Here is a 17402-nt window from a genome sequence, read left to right as displayed (position 1 = left end):
CTACCTGGGGCTTTCCTTTCCTCCTCTGCCTTCTGAGGGCCCCCTGTGGCCACCCCATCCCTGCCTGGTGCCCCCAGCCTGCCTGGCCCGGCAGAGCAGCCCAGAAGGGTGGAGGGTTATTAGTTCAGCAGTCAATACGGCCCCCCATCATCTTGTCTGCCGGCAGGATTTAGTGTCGGGCCAGTCAATAACGCGTTTGTTTTTTCATCGACCGGCCAGTGCTGTGCAGAATCAGCTGGCTGGTTTCCCCACCCCTAGCACTCGGAGCTTGCCGAGAGAGGCTGCCGACTTCCACGAGCCCCCCTGGTCCTCCCTCATCTGGACTCCCCTCATGCCTCCCAGGAGGCCGTCAGCAGGGTGGGGTCCTGCCCATGCCCAGCCCCCAGAGGCTCGGCCTGAGGCCTTCCCTCCAGGTTCTAAATTCTGTCCAAACAAGTCTTCAGGTGCTAGGTGCTCAAGTTACAAAGTCAAAGAGCAGATTGGCATCTCCCTGCTCTGCTAGCTTGCCCAGCTCTCCAGTCTGCAGTCCCCAGAGCAGCACAACTAGGGTCTGGGAGGGTTGGCATCTGCCTGGGGCGCAGCAGGCAGCAGGTGTAAACTTCATGCTCAGATTCCCAAAAATGGCCCCCCTTTTTTTTAACAGTGTGTCTTTTTAGGCCAGAAAATCCATTCCATTGTGGAGTGCCAGGGCCCCACTTGCTCCCCCCCGGGCCTGTCAGTAGCAGTCTCACATAGCCCAGCTTTGTTTGGTAGCGAGTCCTAAGCAGGCGCCATTTTGGCCTTGGCTCTGTTGAAGAAGGCCTGGATTTGGGGTCAGAATCCTGGCTCTGCTCCTGCTTCCTGGGTGACCTTGCCATGTGGTCACCTCCCCCCCCCCCTTGTGTCAATTTGCTCCTTTGTAAGATGCAGGGTTTGGCGCCATGTACCACTTAGTAGGACATCCCTTCTCTAGCGCCAGACTCAGTGGGGAAGGAGGAGGAGAGGACTCTCCCCCCAGCAAAGCTGGGGGTGCCTCTTTGGGCCTCTGCCCCCTCCCACCTCCCACCTCCCACCTCCCCAGGCCTTTATCCAAAAGGGTGGCATGATGGTGGAGAATGGCAGTCTTGCAGCAGACGGGTCCTGTCACTCCCGGTCTGGAGGTGATGTCCATCATCAGACATTCCCCAGCCTTGGGGTGGGGCCCCTGATTCTTGAGCCCTGCATAGTGCGTGGCCTGGCAGCCTGGAGCTAGAGAAGTGGGTAGGAGCCCCTCAGGGTGGGCCTAGATAAGCCTGAGCAAGCCAGGGGTGTGAGCCCCAGATTGCCTGAGTCCTGGTCCAGCTCTTTAAATTGGGCTGGGCCGGGCCAGGCTGGCGGGGGAGCCGGCAGGAGGCTGGCACTGGGCCAGGACCCTCCCCCACCCCACCCTCCTCCCTTTCCGAAGAGAGAAGGGGGGAAGAACTCACAACAAACCCCTGTTATTGTTCACGCCTCATCTCCCACCAAAGTTATTAAATCTCATTCCACGAAAAAATAAATCCATTTTTATTGCAGCTGGAAGCGCTGGTGGTGGCTTGGTGTTTTACCTTTTTTATTTTTCAAAGTCCTGTTAAATCTTGCGGCCATCAGCTGGGAGGCCGCCGAGCCCCGCGAGTCCCGCTTACTTATGAGGTTTTCTCTGGCTCTCATGGCGCCAGTGATGGATCTTTCCCTGCTTTTAGAGCAGGGACCTTCCTGGAGATACTGGTCTGGGGGCTGGCCCTCTTACTCTCTGATTCCCCCCACTCAGACCTGCTACACTCTTAGTAAGGGCCTTCAGGGCAGACACTGGGAGTTGGGGGCTGGGGGGCCTGGCACTGGAGCAGGCGCCTAATAAATGCTTGCTTAAATGCCTTAATGAAGCACTCCCTCATCCTGTAAGGAATGGTGTTGAGACTGCCCCGGCCTCCCTCCTAAACAGAGAGTGCTCTGAGAGGAAGGGCCGCCCCCTGGCTAGGTCCCACACCTGCTGCTCCCTGGGGAGTACAACCGGAATGCACCAGCCAACCTTCCCTGCAGAGTTGGAGATAGGAGAAGGCTGTGTGGGTCATCGAGGTTAGCCTGCCTTGGTGCTGAGAGCACTGGCCTTGGAAATGAGGCCCTGCGTTCAAATCCTGCCTTTGGGGTTTGCTTAGCATCATGACCCTGCACGGGTCACCTAGCCTTTTGAAGCCTACATATCCTTTTCTGTGAAATGAGATCCTGCCTCCCTTGGTGGTCATTTTGAGGCTGTGGAAATGTGTGCTTTGTCACTCAAAAATACATCTTTCCTGGCTCCAGGCTGAGGGTCTGGCCCTGCCTGCTCCCCAGCCCTGCTCCTTGGTGATGGCGATGCTGACCTGGGCTCACCCTCCTTGGTGCCTCAGAGTGACCCACAGTAAGTGCCTGTTGACTAGGGAATCCAATTGGGATCTTATCTGACATTTGCTGGCTGTGTGCCCTTGGGCCTTAAGCAAGGACAGCAGTAACTGGGGTGGAGGGGAGTAGAGAAGCTCAGTGAGAGGGGCAAACCTTACAGGCCTAAAGAAATTTCCTTCCCATGCAGACCCTCTTTTATGTTCAGTGGCCTGAGGCCTAGAAAGAACCTGGGCGTTCACTCAGCTGGTTACCTTTCACTTTTCTTAAGCCGTCCTTCTAATTAGACAGATAGGGAAACTGAGGCAGGGCGCTTTCTCTGATGTCACACAGCCCAGTGACAGAGCTGGGACTCTGGCTCCAGACCAGCCATCGAGGCTCCCCATGTACCTCAGTGCTGTCCGTCCTTCGACTGGAGAGTAGATGGGACTCTCTGTGCCTGTGCTTTGGAGGGAGCCCTCAGAACAACAGGAAATCCTCTCCTTGTCCCAGAGCGATGCTTGGTCCTGCTGGCCCCTCACGGGGTCTCCAGTCACTTCAAGTCCTCCCTCCGGCTCTCTCCCGTGGCTTGCTCTCCCTGCGTTCCATCCCCCTGCACTGCCCATCCTCCGCACTGCCAGCTGTGGAATGCCAACGTTCCCAAGGTGTTTTCCCCAGGCTCAAAGATCGTCTTTGGTTCCCTGTTACCTCCAGGATAAAATCCAGAAGTCTCAGCCTGGCATTTAAAGGCATTCACAGTGAGGCACACATCTCTGCTTACAGACATTTCCTGTCCTTCACCACACTGCTCGGTTTTCCTGCTGGCCAGTCTGCTGTCACTGGGTCTTTGCACCCTCTCCCTCCTGGTCTGGCTTCCTTGAAGGCTCAGCCCGGGTGCCGCCCTCGGGAGTGGTGGCATGCTTTGCCCCAATCCACCCGGCCTGGTCAGTGTTCTCTCTCCTCAGGGGATGTGATGTGCCCCCTCCAGTGGCATGTATGCTCCCGAGGGCAGGGGTTTGCATGCCCAGTACCTAGTGCCCAGCCTGTCATGCAGTAATAAGTTAATTAATGCATCTTAACTTCCACTGGTCAGACTATAAGTTACTGCCCTGTTGCTTGGGCAAGGCCCCTCCCATCTTGGAACTTCAATCTCTCCTTTTTAAAAATGCACATAGATGGAGCTCGGGGGGCCTCCAGTCGGGAAGATGTGAGGTTAAGTCCTTATTAGTGGTGGGACCTGGCCCAGGTTCCCTCTCTCTCTGGGCCTCAGTTTCCTCATTTGTAAAATCGGGGGTGGTCTCTATGGTTTCCTCCAGCTCTAGACCTGTGACCCTTTGGTCACTAGGTGCCCTTTGGGGCATGAGTCCATGGTTCTGAGTCCCACTGGGAACTTGGCATCCTGTATCTTCCTATAGGGGAAGCCTGGGCACCCCGTGGCAGACCAAGAAGGCCCTCCCTGACCCCTGACCCCCCATTTCTGCTTTCACCCCAAGAGCAGTTTCAGGGTAGAGTCCTTTAACAGCCCAGTAGCTGGGAGGCAGATAGAGGCCGAGGGCACCGCTGGGCATGACCTCTGGAGGCCCATGCTTTGCCTTAGAGCAGAAAGGCATCCCAAAGGTCATCTTGCCCAACTGTCTCCTCATACAGATGGGGAAACTGAGGCCCTTCTGCCTGCCTTTGCCAGGGGAATGAAGGGGTACCCGCCACAGTTTGAGAGCCCTGCCTGGGCCTGGCCAGATTCCTTTGTCTTGGGTCTCTGACAGCCCCCCAGCCCTGCCACCAGCAGCTGCTTCTAGGAATAGAGCTGCCCTCTGGGTCGGGCAGAGGTCCCATGTCTCCCTCGCAGCTCCCCTCCTCCGCTCGGGGCTCTTTCCCTTTATTTGGGTGGGAGGCTCCGTCTCCCTGCCCTTCCTCTTCCTGTGGATTTCTCCGTCCCCCTGTTCCCTGGGCATATAAGAGAGTTGTTATGGCAGAGGAGCACAGTGCAGTTTGGACTACAGAGCCAGTGTTCCCTGGATGGCATCTGCTCACATCTGCTGGTACCAGAGCCGTGCAGGGTGTGAGAGAACTTCGTGCTCTGGTTTCCCTTGGGGCACGCACAGGACGCAGTCACAGAGGTATATGGCGCCTTCTTCCCAGGCCCTCAGGTCTCCCCACCGAGGCCTCCTCTCTTGTCCAGGCCTGTCTGGCCTGTGACTCTACTTCCCTTCCTTAGGAGTAGAGAAAACCCACGGCGGCCATCTGTCCGCTGGCTGTACGGGTTGTGCGGAGGAGGCTGGCGTCAGCAGATGCTATCTCTGGGGAAGGATGCAGGAGGACGTGAGTTCTAATCCTGGCTTTGCTTCTGACAGTGTGGGTGACCTTGGGCACACGTGTGTGCATTCACACACATGCACATGCGGGAGCCTGTCACTAAATCTGTGATCTGCCAAAGGAGGAATCGGGGGCACTGAGCCTGGCATCTCAGTCAGCCCGCATTAATTAAATGCCTACTGTGTGCTAGGCCTGGAGGAGAGAAGACATGCCACCTGTCTCTAAGGATGTGTCCCATGGAAGCAGGAAGCCTCCTTGGCTTGAATGAGGTCCCAAGTTCTGTCCAGCTCTCCCTGCAATCTTTGGTCTTTTTGCTCAGCCCCCAAAGGCAGAACTGCACTTCCTGGGTGACAGTGGCTCAGGGGTCCCCCAAGGTGGGGTGTCAAGGACAGGGTCCCCGAGTGGAATCGGCTCCGGCCTCGCAGGAGGCCTCCAGCTCAAGGTGACCTTATCGGGGGCTTCTGCTAAGGTGCCAGCTGGACAGAGGGCTGCCCCAGCCCCTTCCCACTCAGAGGCACGCCAGCTGCTCTAAAGATGAGATGAGATGCCACGCAGGGAAGCATCTTGCAGCGCTAACAGGGCCCTCTAAAGGCGCATCAGTTTGAGGGAGGCCTGCCCACACTTCCAGGCTCCAAGCACCCTCGGCAAGGGAGGGGCGCTGGTGCCCACCTGCGCCCGCCTGGCCCTGGCACGGCCCTCCTGCTCATTGAAATGCCCACATCTTCCTGCTGCTAATTTACATTTTGATTCTACTTCCTTAATTTTCCTCCAAGTTCACACTCCCCTGTTTGGAGAATCATCTTAATGTATTTATCTGCGAGGCAATTTGTTAAATAACCCCCAAGACTCGCTGCATTTTTTCCGTTCCTAGCTTTTATGGCAAAGCTGCTTCAAATTGAATTAGTTGTCAGCGTCCCAGCACGCATCATAATGGGGATGAGTTCACCACCATCCCACTCATAAAAGTTTAGCTGGCGAAATGGACCTGTGCGGTGAGTGGCAGCCCTCCGCAGACCCCTCCAGGACTGCTGTCGGGATCGGGGGTGGGAACGATCTCTGGCAGGGGAAGATCCCGGCACCTGGCAGGTGAGGGCAGGGGGTGCGTGCTCTCCCTCTCAATGGCCTCCTCCCCATTTCCAGACGGAGACTGGGAGTCCAGGTGCCTGCCTCCTAGATGCCATTCAGACATGTGGCTGTGTGAGAAGATCCAGGAGCCTGGGGAAGGTACCCCGAGCAGACCCTGGGCAGGGGGCTTAGAGCAGGCCCTTACATGGCTGAGAGAGGGAGGGGCTGAGGAGGTGACTCAGGGCCACCCCTGGGGAGGCCTCCTTGTGGATCAGGGTTCACCCCACACTCTAGAAGCCTCCTGGCTAACTCATGATTCTTGCTAACTCAGTGCCCCCTCCATGCTTGGCCCTCTGGGACAAAGCCCCCTTTGTTCTGTCCTAGTTATGTCTCTGCCAACTCTCTCCCTGCCCCTGTCTTAGAGGGCTCCATCATACCTGCCTGGTGGCTACAAGGCATCACGCCTTCCCTTTCTCCCCCCTCCTCTGTTCTATTATCTGAAGTAAGCGTCTGCCACCCAAGCCCACAGCAGGACTGTCACCTGTGCCGTGGGCATGATTGGTGAGCTGAAAGGCCCAGGCATTGAATCTATATTTCATTTTCACATCAGCAGCCGCTCCTTGGCCCGATAATAGATTCCTCTCTCGCCGCTATCCGGGAAAGACAGTGGAAGCTGGTGTGTGTGTGTGTGTGTGTGTGTGTGTGTGTGTGTGTGTGTGTGTGTGTCGAGGGGGGGGGCTCCCTTATCACCTCCATGAGGCCTGTCTCCTCTGTTCCTCTGGCCGGGGCTGGATGTCACTCTTCTGCCCTGGCCTCCCATTACCCATCCTCTGATGACGGTAAAACCAGCCTTATGAAGCGCCTCCTGGTTCCAGGCACTTTGCTGAGGGCTTCCCCAGTTTTATCTAGCTTGGTCCTCACAACTCTGGGAAGTTGGTGCTTATTATCCGCCTTTTACAGATGAGGAAACTGAGGCAAGAGGTTAGGTGACTTCCCCAGGGTCACCCAGCTTCTGTCGGAGGCTCCTGACTCCGCGTCTGGCTCTCTCCACTGTACCACCCAGCTGCCCCTAAGCTCCAGGATCTTTTCTCACTTGAATTCTGCTCTGTAAGCATCTCTAAAGTCTATGTGTCAGGCCCGTTTCTAGACTCTGGGAAGTTTGGGGCTCCTGCCCTCAAGGAGCTCGCAATCTTCAGTGCAGACAAATAAATCCAAACTGGTACCAAATTGCACAGCTCTGCACTTGTAGGGGAGGGCATGGTGAATATCACTTCCCCTGTATTGTCATGAAAGAACGTTGGATTTAGAGTCCTTGGACCTCGAATCAGATTCTGCCTCTCAGCCTTACTGGCAGTGTGACTGTAGACAAGTCACTTAAACCTCCTCTAAGCCTCAGTTCCCTGAACTGTAAGATTTGGCTTAGATGACCTCAGAGGTCCCTTCCAGCCCCAAACTTATGATGTCATGATCCAGATTCTGCTCTAAGCAATGAATGTGGAGCCAGAAGCCCTAAAACTGCCTATCTGTGTTCTCGGGAAAACCGTCGCCCCTCTGGGAGTCTCAGTTTCCTCTTCTGTCAAATGAGAGGGTCAGTGCTATTGAGAACGTACCCTAAGGAAATCAGAGACAAGAAGGGGCTCGTAGTAGCCAAGAAGTGGAAGCCCATGAATGTACCATCAATGGCCTTCAGAAAGAGTGAGAGAAGCTTAGGAAGTCCTGTGCACTGATGCAGAGCAAAGTAATCGGCACTGGGAGAACAGCACATGCAGTGATTCCAGCAAAGGCCTCAAAACCACAGTGAAAGGGACCAAGGCTGGACCCATTGCAGCGACCAGGGGACCGGACAAAAGGCTTCCCTCAGGGAGCACGTTTGTCTGGAGGGAAATGCCCATGGCTCACAGTGATCTCGGGCCAGTGGCATCACATCCTAGAGCACAGGGGTTTCAGAACCGAGATGGCAGCCAGACCACCAGGGACAAGGAAGAGACGCGAGGTTAGTGTGAGGAGCACACAGTGGAAGGCCTCGGGGACACCGCAGGAGCCGCAGACACCAGGGGGCCGCCTGTGGCTGCTGGGGGAGGTGCGTGATGGAACGGACCAGAAGCCTGGTGCAGGCCTTGGGGGTGCAGTCTGCGTCCGCGGGGGCTTTGCAGAAAGGCATGAGAGAGATTGCGCTGGGCTCTGACCTTCCCTGTGGAGGATGAGCCCTGGCTGGTGACATTGGGATTAAGAGTGATGCCTAGGTGAGCATCACCCCCAGAGAGCCTGCCTGCTTGTCCCCTCCTGGTGTGTGTGCGAGGATGTGCTGCCCGTCTTGACTGAGGGCAGGGACGCCTTGTCTCTCAGCATTGGGGCAGTGTTTGTTTGGGGTGTGTGGGCCTCCCGGTGAGAAAACGCCCTCCACCAACGTAGGTTGGCTATTGACTTGTAGTCTTAGCCCCTTAGCAAGGGGTCATACGCTGGGATCCTTGGACTTAGTTGGGGGAAAAAGCCACATCTTTATTTTCCTCACTTTTAAATTAAATTTAGTATTTTCTCCAGTCACATAAAAACATTGTACTGGGAGGGGTCCAGGGCCCAACAAGGCTGCAGAACTCCTGTCTTAGAGGATCGCCTTACAGGAAGGTAGAGTCCGTTGGCCAGGTCGGGCAGGATTCGCACTACGAGCCCAGATGGTAGATTTAGCAGATATTAAATTCTGACCCCCAAAGGGTCTAGCCCTCTGATCTCGGGGCACCCTCAGAGAAGGAGGGAGGAAGAGAGGGCCGGCCTAGGCCCCGAGAGGGTGAAGCCTGGCTCCCCTTCTTTGGAGGGAGCGTGCTTGGGGCCTATCTGCAGGCTGGCCCTGCCAGGGAGGGACCAGGGCATGGGATGGAGGTAGGAGCGGGTGTTGTCAGTGCAGGGCCCCCACTCTGCTGCTGCCTGCCTGCCTGAGTTCCACTCCCTGCATCAGACCGGCATGTTGTCAGGACATGCTTTGGGTTTTAATGGGGCCAGAAAAGGAAAACCAAATATTATTCAGGCAAGTCTCTGGCAAGATGCGGCCAAGCCCGAAAGCTCCTGCAGCCGGAGGCCAGCGGTCCCACTCCTTGGTGGGAGGAAGGCAGAGGCCTGGGCTCAGGGCTGGAGGAGAAGGCTGGGGGTGACGAGTGAGGGTCCTTGTGTCCCTAGAGCCAATCCCTGCTCGGGGTCCTGCGTGACGCTGAATCTTGAAGGAGGAGACTGTGTGTGCATATGTGTGCTTGTGTGTATGTGTGCGCGCATGCATATCTGCGTGCAAACCTGTGTGCGTGTGCGCGTGCATGTATGTGCGCGCGCATGTGTGTGCTTGTGTGAGCGTGCATGCATGTGTGTGCCTGTGTGCTTGTGTGAACGTGCATGCATGTGTGCGCGCGTGCGTGCACTGTGTGCATGTGTGTACGCATGTACCTGTGTGCTTGTGTGTGCATGTGTGCGTGCATGTGTGTGCGTGTGTGGGCCCACCCTGAGGCCAGGCATTTGTAGCCCCCCAAAGATGCTCTAGTTGCGAACCTCAGGCCTGCCGCTGCCCTGAGCAGGATGGGGTGGGAGCCTTCAGGGCTTAGAACCCCAAAGATTCTGGGAGCTGGTGCTTCCTTCCCCTCCCCACCCGCTGACAGAGGCAGCCTGGCTGTGATGGGATTTGTTGTCACCATTAGTCTATCTCGGTTCTCTCTGCAAACGCCGGCTTCCCAGGATGCATGCTCCCCCCAGCAGACCCCCGCCCCTCCCACACACCTCTGGCGCTGGCGGTGGAGGAGGAGGCATTGTCTGCGCTAATTGCATTGTTAGACCGCGCTAGGCATGTTGGGCTGTCTCGTTCTGGTGCCTTTATTAGACATGAGTGCTGGCTGACAGCCGCGTGGGGCTGGCGGTGAGGAGCCTAGGGCCTCCAAATGGGGGCACAGGAGGGGAGGAGAGGGAGAGCGCCTGGGGCCTGTCTCTCTGTCTGTCCTCCCCGGCTCCTTCACCCCCACTCCACTCCCCAGCTTCCAGATGGCAGTGGATACTGGGGCGCAGGGGAGTGGAAAGCTGCGCCTCGCCCAGGGTCAGTTCCTTCCTCTGCACCGTGCTGTTTCACAGGGCCCCCTGCCGAGCAGTAATGAGGCATCTGTACCTGGGGCAGGTGGCACCTGGTTTTATGAGCTGAGCATTAAAGGCGCCTGCTGTGGACGAGGAAGGTGGGAGTCAGAGGCTGGCCCCCCGCTGGGGCCACTGCGGCAGGAGCTGGGGTGGGATGGGGGGTAGAGCAAGGGGGCAGAGGGGCAGGATCCTGCCCAACACCCGTGGGGGCCACACCCTAATTCACCCTTTGAGGCTCCCAGATTTAGAGGCTTTCCCTACAGCCCCCAGGTCTGAGAGGTAGAAACTGAGTCCTAGAGGCGAGATTCAGTGGCCCAAGGTCACCCAGATAGTAAACATTGGGCAGGATTTGAATCCAGGTCGTCTGACTCTGGAGCCATCTCCTTCCTGCTGTCCCCATCGTGCTACAGATTGGCTTGGAAGGATTCAGAAGCCTCTGCCCTCAGCCCAGGCCTGGCACGTGGGCAGTGAGAGCCTGGCAGGCCACATCCCCAGCGGGGAGAGCTTCTGGTCATGGTAATGTCCTCCCCGAGCTGGAGCCAGGAGGCCCCAGAGCCTGACCCTGGCTTGGCCAATGCCTGGAGCTGTCAGCCCTTGGATTAGTCTAGTTTTCCTTCCAGGCCGCTGGGCCTAGGGGGTGGCTGTCAGGCCCAGAGGAGGTCCTGAATCCCAAATGGATGCACTCTGTGACTCTATGTGCCTCCCTTCCTTCCTTCCTTCCTTTCTTCCTTCCTTCCTTCTTCCTTCCTTCCTTCCTTCCTTCCTTCCTTCCTTTTTTGCTGCCAAAGGTTCAAGTCTGAAGGCAGGGGATCCCCAAGGAGCTTGGACTGCCCACCCCAGTGTGGGCTTGGAGTGCAGAGCGTCAGGGCCGGTCCAGACCAGTGTCCTCACTGCAGCTTGACAGGCTCCCTGGGGAGTCCCCTTGGCACCACTTTGCTTCAATTGAGCCTAAATCCCCCCCTCGGGTTTGCCTTCTGGGAGTCGAGCATAGCTACAGGGTACCCAAGGAGCTTTCTCCTCTTGGGCTAGAGCCTGGGTCCTTCCTCATCCACCATGGACTGAAGCCCTTCAGTGCCCACGGCCAGCCAGAAGCTGTTATTATGCACTTCCTGTGTGCCCTTCAGAGGCTCAGGCTGTTTCAGAGGCGGGTATGGGCATTGGCATGGGCACACACATGCACAGCCAGGCTTTTCTTGTGTCCCCCCCATCACCTGTCTAGGCACCTGGTGCTTCCCCCAGAAGAATACCGCCGGCACAGTATGTGTTGCTGAGCTGCCTGCGCACAGTAGGCTCTTGCTGCCTGGCACACAGTAGGTGCCTGCTGCCTTCTTTGGTTCTCACTCCCTCTCACACCCAGGCCCTCCCAGGCATTTCCACCCAGAGGCAGCGGCCTATGCCCTCCCCCCGTCCTTCCCGCCCCCCCCCCCCTCCAGCTGGTCCTGCTTCTTTATCCTCAGGCTTTGCAGATTAGCCACTCAATCCTTTAGGGGAAGCTGTGAGGCCACCAGGCTCAGAGGGGATGATTGACTGCCTTGGGCCACACAGGTGGTGTGGGGCAGAGGGGTCTGAGCCTTCAGCTTCGAATCAAGGAAGGGGAGACGGGGAAGACCTGACCCTTTGCAAAGGGACTATTCCCCCCCACCCCAGCATAGGGGAGAGAACACTGTCTTTGTCCCTGGGGCTGCCAGGCTCCGAGCTGGGCTGGCCGTGTGACCTTGGGTAAGTCCTTTTCCTCAGTTTCCTCCCCTGCCAGGTTTCTGGGTCTGGCCGAGGTGGCCTTGGCACCTGCCTGCAGGTGCTCTGAGCCCCCACCGGGCATCAGGGAAGGGCGGACAAGCAGCAAAGTCAGCGCCGCCGCCACATCCATTCACCCTGACAGCTAGCAATTACACCGTGTGATAGCAAGATTACTCCAAATGCATTTATTACAGGGGTGAGGAGCAGGAGACTTATTTACTGGCAAATCCATACTCATTACAAGACTCAGCCTACCCTGGGCCGAAAACAGCTCAAGTGAGACAAATAATTACCCGGCCTTCCCGCGCGCGGCCGCGTTCAGGTACTTGGCAGCGGTGAGGGGGTGGCAGTGGAGGGGGAGCGAGGCCTCTTTTCAGTAAGAGAAACGGGAAGAGGTTGGGGTGCATCTGACCCGCTGCGCCCCTGTGCACCAGGGAGCTGGGCTGCCCAGGGGACCCCCGGGTTACGAGTTTGAGTCCTCCCCTCCTAGGGCTGGGGGTCTGGCCTCCTTCAGGAACATGCGAAGGATGCTCGCTGGGCCCCCCAGAGCCTGGAAGCTGGGTGGGCATGAGTGGAGCCCTTCTCCCCTTCTCCCTCCCCCCCACAAATGGCAGGGAGAGCAAGGGCTCTCCCCCCACTGTCCCCAAGTTCCCCAGGGGCGAGGTGTGCTCATGGTCACAAGGTGGCATTTCTTAGGTCATAGATTTATAGCTGGAAAGATCCTCTGAGGCCATTTAGGCCAGCTCCTTCTTTTACAGATTGGGAAACCGAGGCCCAGAATGCTTGGCCCCTGATATAGGCATAACAAATGCCCATCAGTCATTCTAAGCCCAGACTTCCTTCCTCTGGGGTCATGCCCTGTTGAGAGGGGTGGATTCGAACCCTGGTCTCTCAGGATTTCTGATCTAGCGATCTGTTTGCTTGGAGGCCGCCTTAGAGCCAAAGAGCAGGCTGCCTTATGGGTATCGGGATCCTGATTCGGAGCCAAGAGGGAAGCCTTAGCTCTCCTCCAGCCTCTCTCCCATTGTACAGATGAGAAGACTGAGGCCCCCACCTGAGCAGTGACTTATCTAGGGTGCTGTGAGCCCCAGCCCTTTAACTTCAGGCCTCTGGGCCTGGGTCACTGACCTGAGGCTGGCCCTGGTCAGCAGGGGCAAGGCTGGCTGGACTCCTGGAGTTTTTCTCCCTAGGGCTGGAGGTCGCCTCTGGTCCTGGGGTCCCACATCTCTAGTGTGAAGGCTGAGGGGCCCTCTGTGTCCTGCCCCTCCCCCTGGGGCCCAGGTGGCCCCGGTGGGTCCTAGAGGGAGGAGGAGGGAAGCTGTCGCAGCCTTTGCTGTGTGGCCCCAGCCTCCCCAGCTCCTGCCCGCCTTGCCCGTCTGCCCGCTGGGCACATCCTGGCAGCAGCCGCAGCCTCCATGCCTTAAATATTCATTCACTTGACAGAACGCTAATTAAACAAAGTAAGGTGCATTATTACTTGATTAAATTTTTTATTGGCAGTTTAATTGGTCTGTTGGCTGCCCCGTGGGGAGTTGTGTGGTCCCCCTGGTACTGGGGGGGAGGGAGCGGGGCTGGGGCCTCCCCTGGCCAGGTCAGTCTGGGAGCTCAGCTGAGGACCCCAGCCAGGCCTTTCTTTTCCTCTCCCCTGCCCCCTCCTCCTGCTCCCTGCATCCCTCCCTCCCTGACCCTAGAGGCCTCAGCGGGGGGCCTCAGAGGGCACAGGACAGGGCACCTCTGCACTGTCCCTCCTGGACATCCCCAGAGGCCCCTCCCATCCCCTCCATGCCCCTCCCATCCCACCTCCCAGGAAGCCTTTGCTCCAAGATGAAGTTGGTGCTGCCTCTTCCCAGAAGCCTGCCTGGGTTCCTCGGGTCCCTTTCCTGCCTAGGGCCTCTCCTGAAGCACCTTCCTTTGTCACTGGACCTGGTCCCTGGCTGGCTCCAAGCTGCTCTCGTAGCACCATTAGACCTCACAACCCTCCACCAGCTCAGTGCTAGGGCCCATCCCCGCTCCTTTGGAGTGGAACGGAACCCTACTGTGTGCCAGACACTGGTGTAAGCACTTTCCAGATGTTATCTCCTCCCATGAGGGAGGTGTGTGACCCCCACTTTACAGTTGAGGAAACTGAGGCAAGGGGAGGTGACTTGCCCAGGGTCACACAGCTACGAAGTATCTGAGGCTGGATTTGAACACAGGTCTTCCTGACTCTGTCTTCTTTATCTCAAGATTCTTACTTCAAGAAAAAGGGAGGGCCCTAAGGATGTTGCTGGTGGAGCTGGAGTTGGTCAAGTACAGGGGTGGGGCACCTGTGGCCTCAAGGTTACATGTGATCTTCTAGGTTCTCAGGTGCGGACTTTTGGTTGAGTCCGACTTTTCCAGAGCAAATCCTTTTATGAAGAGGATTTGCCTGAAGTTTGGATTCAGTCAGAGGGCCTCATTTGAGGGCCACACAGGGCCTTGAGGTCTCAGGATTTCACCCCTGGCAGTAATTTGGAGCTTTGTCCCTAGACCTTTGTCCCCAAGTCGCAAAGTTGCCTGTGTATCCTTGGAGCCAGAGATATGACTTCAGGGAATCCAAGAATGAGGGTGAGGTCCCCACACATATCTACTGCTGCACCCACATGCTTCCAGCAGCATTTGTGGGGGGTGGCAAAGACCAGCAGAGCCCATAGTCAAGCAGGGGATGGGTGAACGCCCCCCCCCAGATTGTGAGTGCAGTGGGAGTGGGTGTGAAAATGGACTGGGTGCAGTGAGTGCCATAGTGCATTGGGGTACGATGGGTGTCACAGGACATTAGAGTGTGGTGGGTGCCACAGAGCATTAGAGTGCAGTGGGTGCCACAGTACCTTAGAAAGAGTTCTGTGGGTGCCACGGAGCAGTAGAGAAAGTGCAGTGGGAGCCACGGAGCATTAGAGAGTGCGGTGGGTGCCACGGCACATTGGGGTACGATGGGTGTCACAGGACACTAGAGTGTGGTGGGTGCCACAGAGCGAGTGCAGTGGGTGCCACGGTGTCTTAGAAAGAGTATGGTGGGTGCCACGGCGCAGTAGAGAGTGCGGTGGGTGCCACGGCACATTGGGGTATGCTGGGTGTCACAGGACATTAGAGTGCAGTGGGTGCCATGGCGCCTTAGAAAGAGTGCGGTGGGTGCCACGGCGCAGTAGAGAGAGTGCGGTGGGTGCCACGGTGCAGTAGAGAAAGTGAGGTGGGTGCCACAGCGCAGTAGAGAGAGTGCAGTGGGAGCCACGGAGCATTAGAGAGTGCGGTGGGTTCCATGATGCCTTAGAAAGAGTGCAGTGAGTGCCATGGGGCCTTGAGGTACGATGGGTGTCACAGGACATTAGAGTGCAGTGGGTGCTACGGTGCCTTAGAAAGAGTAAGGTGGGTGCCATGGCGCAGTAGAGAGAGTGTGGTGCGTGCCATGGTGTATTAGATTTCGCTGGGTACCGTGGTGCATTAGGGTGCAGTGGTGCTGTGGTGTTGGATAGCAGACAGGAGGGATCCACCCTTACTAAGCGCCCTTGCACAAGTGCCTTCCCCCCTCTGGACCGCGCTCTCCCTGCTGCATAAGGAGGGGTTGGTCACGAGAACCGGCCAGACGGGTCCGTGGGCTCTCAGGCCTGGGATGTCCCCATTTCTGGGTGCTCTAGGGACAGGTTCTGGGCACTGGCGTCCTTCTTCAGTAAGCCCCGGGCAATGGGTAGAGTGCCGCCCTCGGGGTTCAGATCCGAAGAGTGGATCTGGAGCTGGAGTGTCCTCCCTCGGCTGCCGTGGCTGGGCTGGGGTCCCAAGCAGCTGGCAGGCAGCGTTTGGCCTGAGCGCCCTCCCCTGCCCCACACCTGGAGGGTCCGGCTGGTTCTCCTGGCATTGGGGCCGGGCTCCATCCCCACCTGCCATGTGCAAGGCCTGAGGCTTTGGTGGGGCTGGGGCCGGCCCATACCCCCCTCTTTGGGCTGGAGCCTGAGGATGAGGGGGCCTCTCTTTCTCCAGTACTCTCTCTAGTAAAGCTGCCTGGTGCCCCAGATGTGCCGTCTCCCCTCCTTCTGCTTGCTTTAGCTCTTGGTGTCCGTCTCCCATTCCAGCCAGACTGGCTGCTTCCTGTCCCCCAGATTCCATTTCCCATCTCCAGGCCTTTGTACATGGCGGCTCTCCTGCCTAGGACTCCCTTCCTCCTTCCTCCGGGGCTCAGCCCCAGAGCCCCGGCCTATGGAGAGTTCTTTTGCATCCCTCCTCCCCCACATCACTGCTCCTTACCATGCATGTGATGACATCCGCCTCCCTGTGTACACGGTATGTACAACGTAAGCTCCTTGAGGGCAGGCACTGCTTTTGTATCTACAACCTAGCGCATGTCAGTGGGCATTGATAAAGTGCCTACTGTGTGCCAGACGTTGCCCTGAGAGTCGGGGACACAGAGAAAGGCGAAACCAGACCCTGGCCTGCCCTCAAGGAGCTTCCAGTCTAAGGGGGACAGTGTGCAAGTAAGCATAGGAGCACAGCCTGAGCAGGATGAATGGCCGCCGTGATCTCCTCCTGGGGGAGCTGGGGTTTCCTGAAGGAAGGACTGCATACAAGGCTCTAGGGCGACTCCCACCCCACCGCCATTTTACAGATAGGGAAACCAAGTCCAGTACAAGGGAAATGACTGGCCAAAGGTCACCCCTCTCAAAGTCAGGATTTGAGCCCAGGCCCTCTGAGTTCAGGTTCATGTTCTCTTCCCATGCCTCCACGTGGGAGAATAGAGGCAAAGAGAAGGGCATCCCAAGGCCATGGAGCAGAGGCAGCAATCCTCCTTCATCTCCCCAGGAAGAGCTGAAGCCAGTGACTCGCCTAAGGTCTCTCAGCAAAGGCACACATGGTGGAAACTCATGACCCTGGCTCCGAAGGCTTCCCCAGGCCTGGTGCTCCATCCACTGCACCTCCGAGTTCAAATCCAGCCTGAGACCCTTTGTAGCTGTGTGACCTTGGGCAAGTCACTTAACCTCTGTTTGCAAAGTGGGTATAATAACAGCCCCAGACTCTGGGGGTTTTGTGAGCCTCCAGTGGGATAATAGTTGCAAAGCACTTAGCAGTGTGCCCAGCACATAGTAGGTGCCCTGTAAATGTCGCCCATTCTCAGGTGCTGGACATACTGGCCCTTCCTCGCCTCCCTCGGGGCATCATAAACATCCCATGGATGGGACCGAATTCCAGCCCAGTCTCCTTTTCGGTGGGTGTTCCACATGTCCCCCTGCGGTCCAAGACTGTGACCTGACAGCATCCTCGGGACGCCCCCCTGGGAGGTGGACACTGTCCTCCCCCTTTTACCGATGAGGAAACTGAGGCAAGGGTCGGGTGGCTTCCCTCGGTTCCTGAAACTGTGAATGGTAGCCGGGTCACAGTGCTAGGTTTCAGGAACTCAAGGGCTGGGCAGTCTTCAGCTTTTCAAACTTTCACTCATTTGAACCCTGAACTGCTGCGGGAGTAGCTGTGTGCCAGTGTTCACCACTTTACAGCTGAGGAGACTGAGGCATGGGGCTCTGACTTCCCAAGGCAAGATCTAAACTGTGATTCTCTGAGTGGGGAGCGAGCACTCTGCACTGCGCTGTGCTGTGCTCCCTCCTGGGGTCCCGGGATCCAGATCTGGGTCTCCCACATCACTATCTGGAAGGACAGAGGTAGGCCCTGCTTTTTTCTGGGACTTAGGGGTTAGTGATGAGAACCCCCTGGGAGAAGGTGAGAAAAGGACCCTGTTAGTGGACTGGTCCAGAGTCTGCAAGTGAGCTCAGCTTAGCCCAGGCCAGGCCCCTCCCAGCTCTGCCATCCCCTGTTCTAAGGGCGCTCCCAGCTCTGCC

General features: G+C 57.4%; 4 protein-coding genes across 5 annotated transcripts in view; 1 reads left to right on the top strand and 3 right to left on the bottom strand.

The window, feature by feature from the left end:
- The window catches only part of FKBP2 (FKBP prolyl isomerase 2), a 151698-nt gene extending 148941 nt beyond the window's left edge, over positions 1-2757 (bottom strand). Inside the window, exon 1 of the mRNA XM_069066236.1 lies at positions 2754-2757. The gene's annotated coding sequence lies outside the window, so the exon portion shown is untranslated. The remainder of the gene's footprint in view (positions 1-2753) is intronic.
- The window catches only part of DNAJC4 (DnaJ heat shock protein family (Hsp40) member C4), a 142524-nt gene extending 139767 nt beyond the window's left edge, over positions 1-2757 (bottom strand). The window contains exon 1 of the mRNA XM_069066233.1: positions 2754-2757. The gene's annotated coding sequence lies outside the window, so the exon portion shown is untranslated. The remainder of the gene's footprint in view (positions 1-2753) is intronic.
- Positions 1-2757, bottom strand: part of STIP1 (stress induced phosphoprotein 1) — a 119039-nt gene extending 116282 nt beyond the window's left edge. The window contains exon 1 of the mRNA XM_069066222.1: positions 2754-2757. The gene's annotated coding sequence lies outside the window, so the exon portion shown is untranslated. The remainder of the gene's footprint in view (positions 1-2753) is intronic.
- MACROD1 (mono-ADP ribosylhydrolase 1) overlaps positions 1-17402 on the top strand; it is a 195337-nt gene that overhangs the window by 100745 nt on the left and 77190 nt on the right. The gene's annotated exons all lie outside the window — the stretch shown is intronic.

The sequence above is a fragment of the Petaurus breviceps genome, unplaced genomic scaffold (assembly GCF_028583685.1).
Source record: "Petaurus breviceps papuanus isolate PSGF00001 unplaced genomic scaffold, PetGlider_PUasm1.0 90721, whole genome shotgun sequence".
NCBI lineage: Eukaryota > Metazoa > Chordata > Mammalia > Diprotodontia > Petauridae > Petaurus > Petaurus breviceps.
Note: the sequence above shows the minus strand (reverse complement) of the source record. Positions and strands in the feature narration are given on the sequence as shown.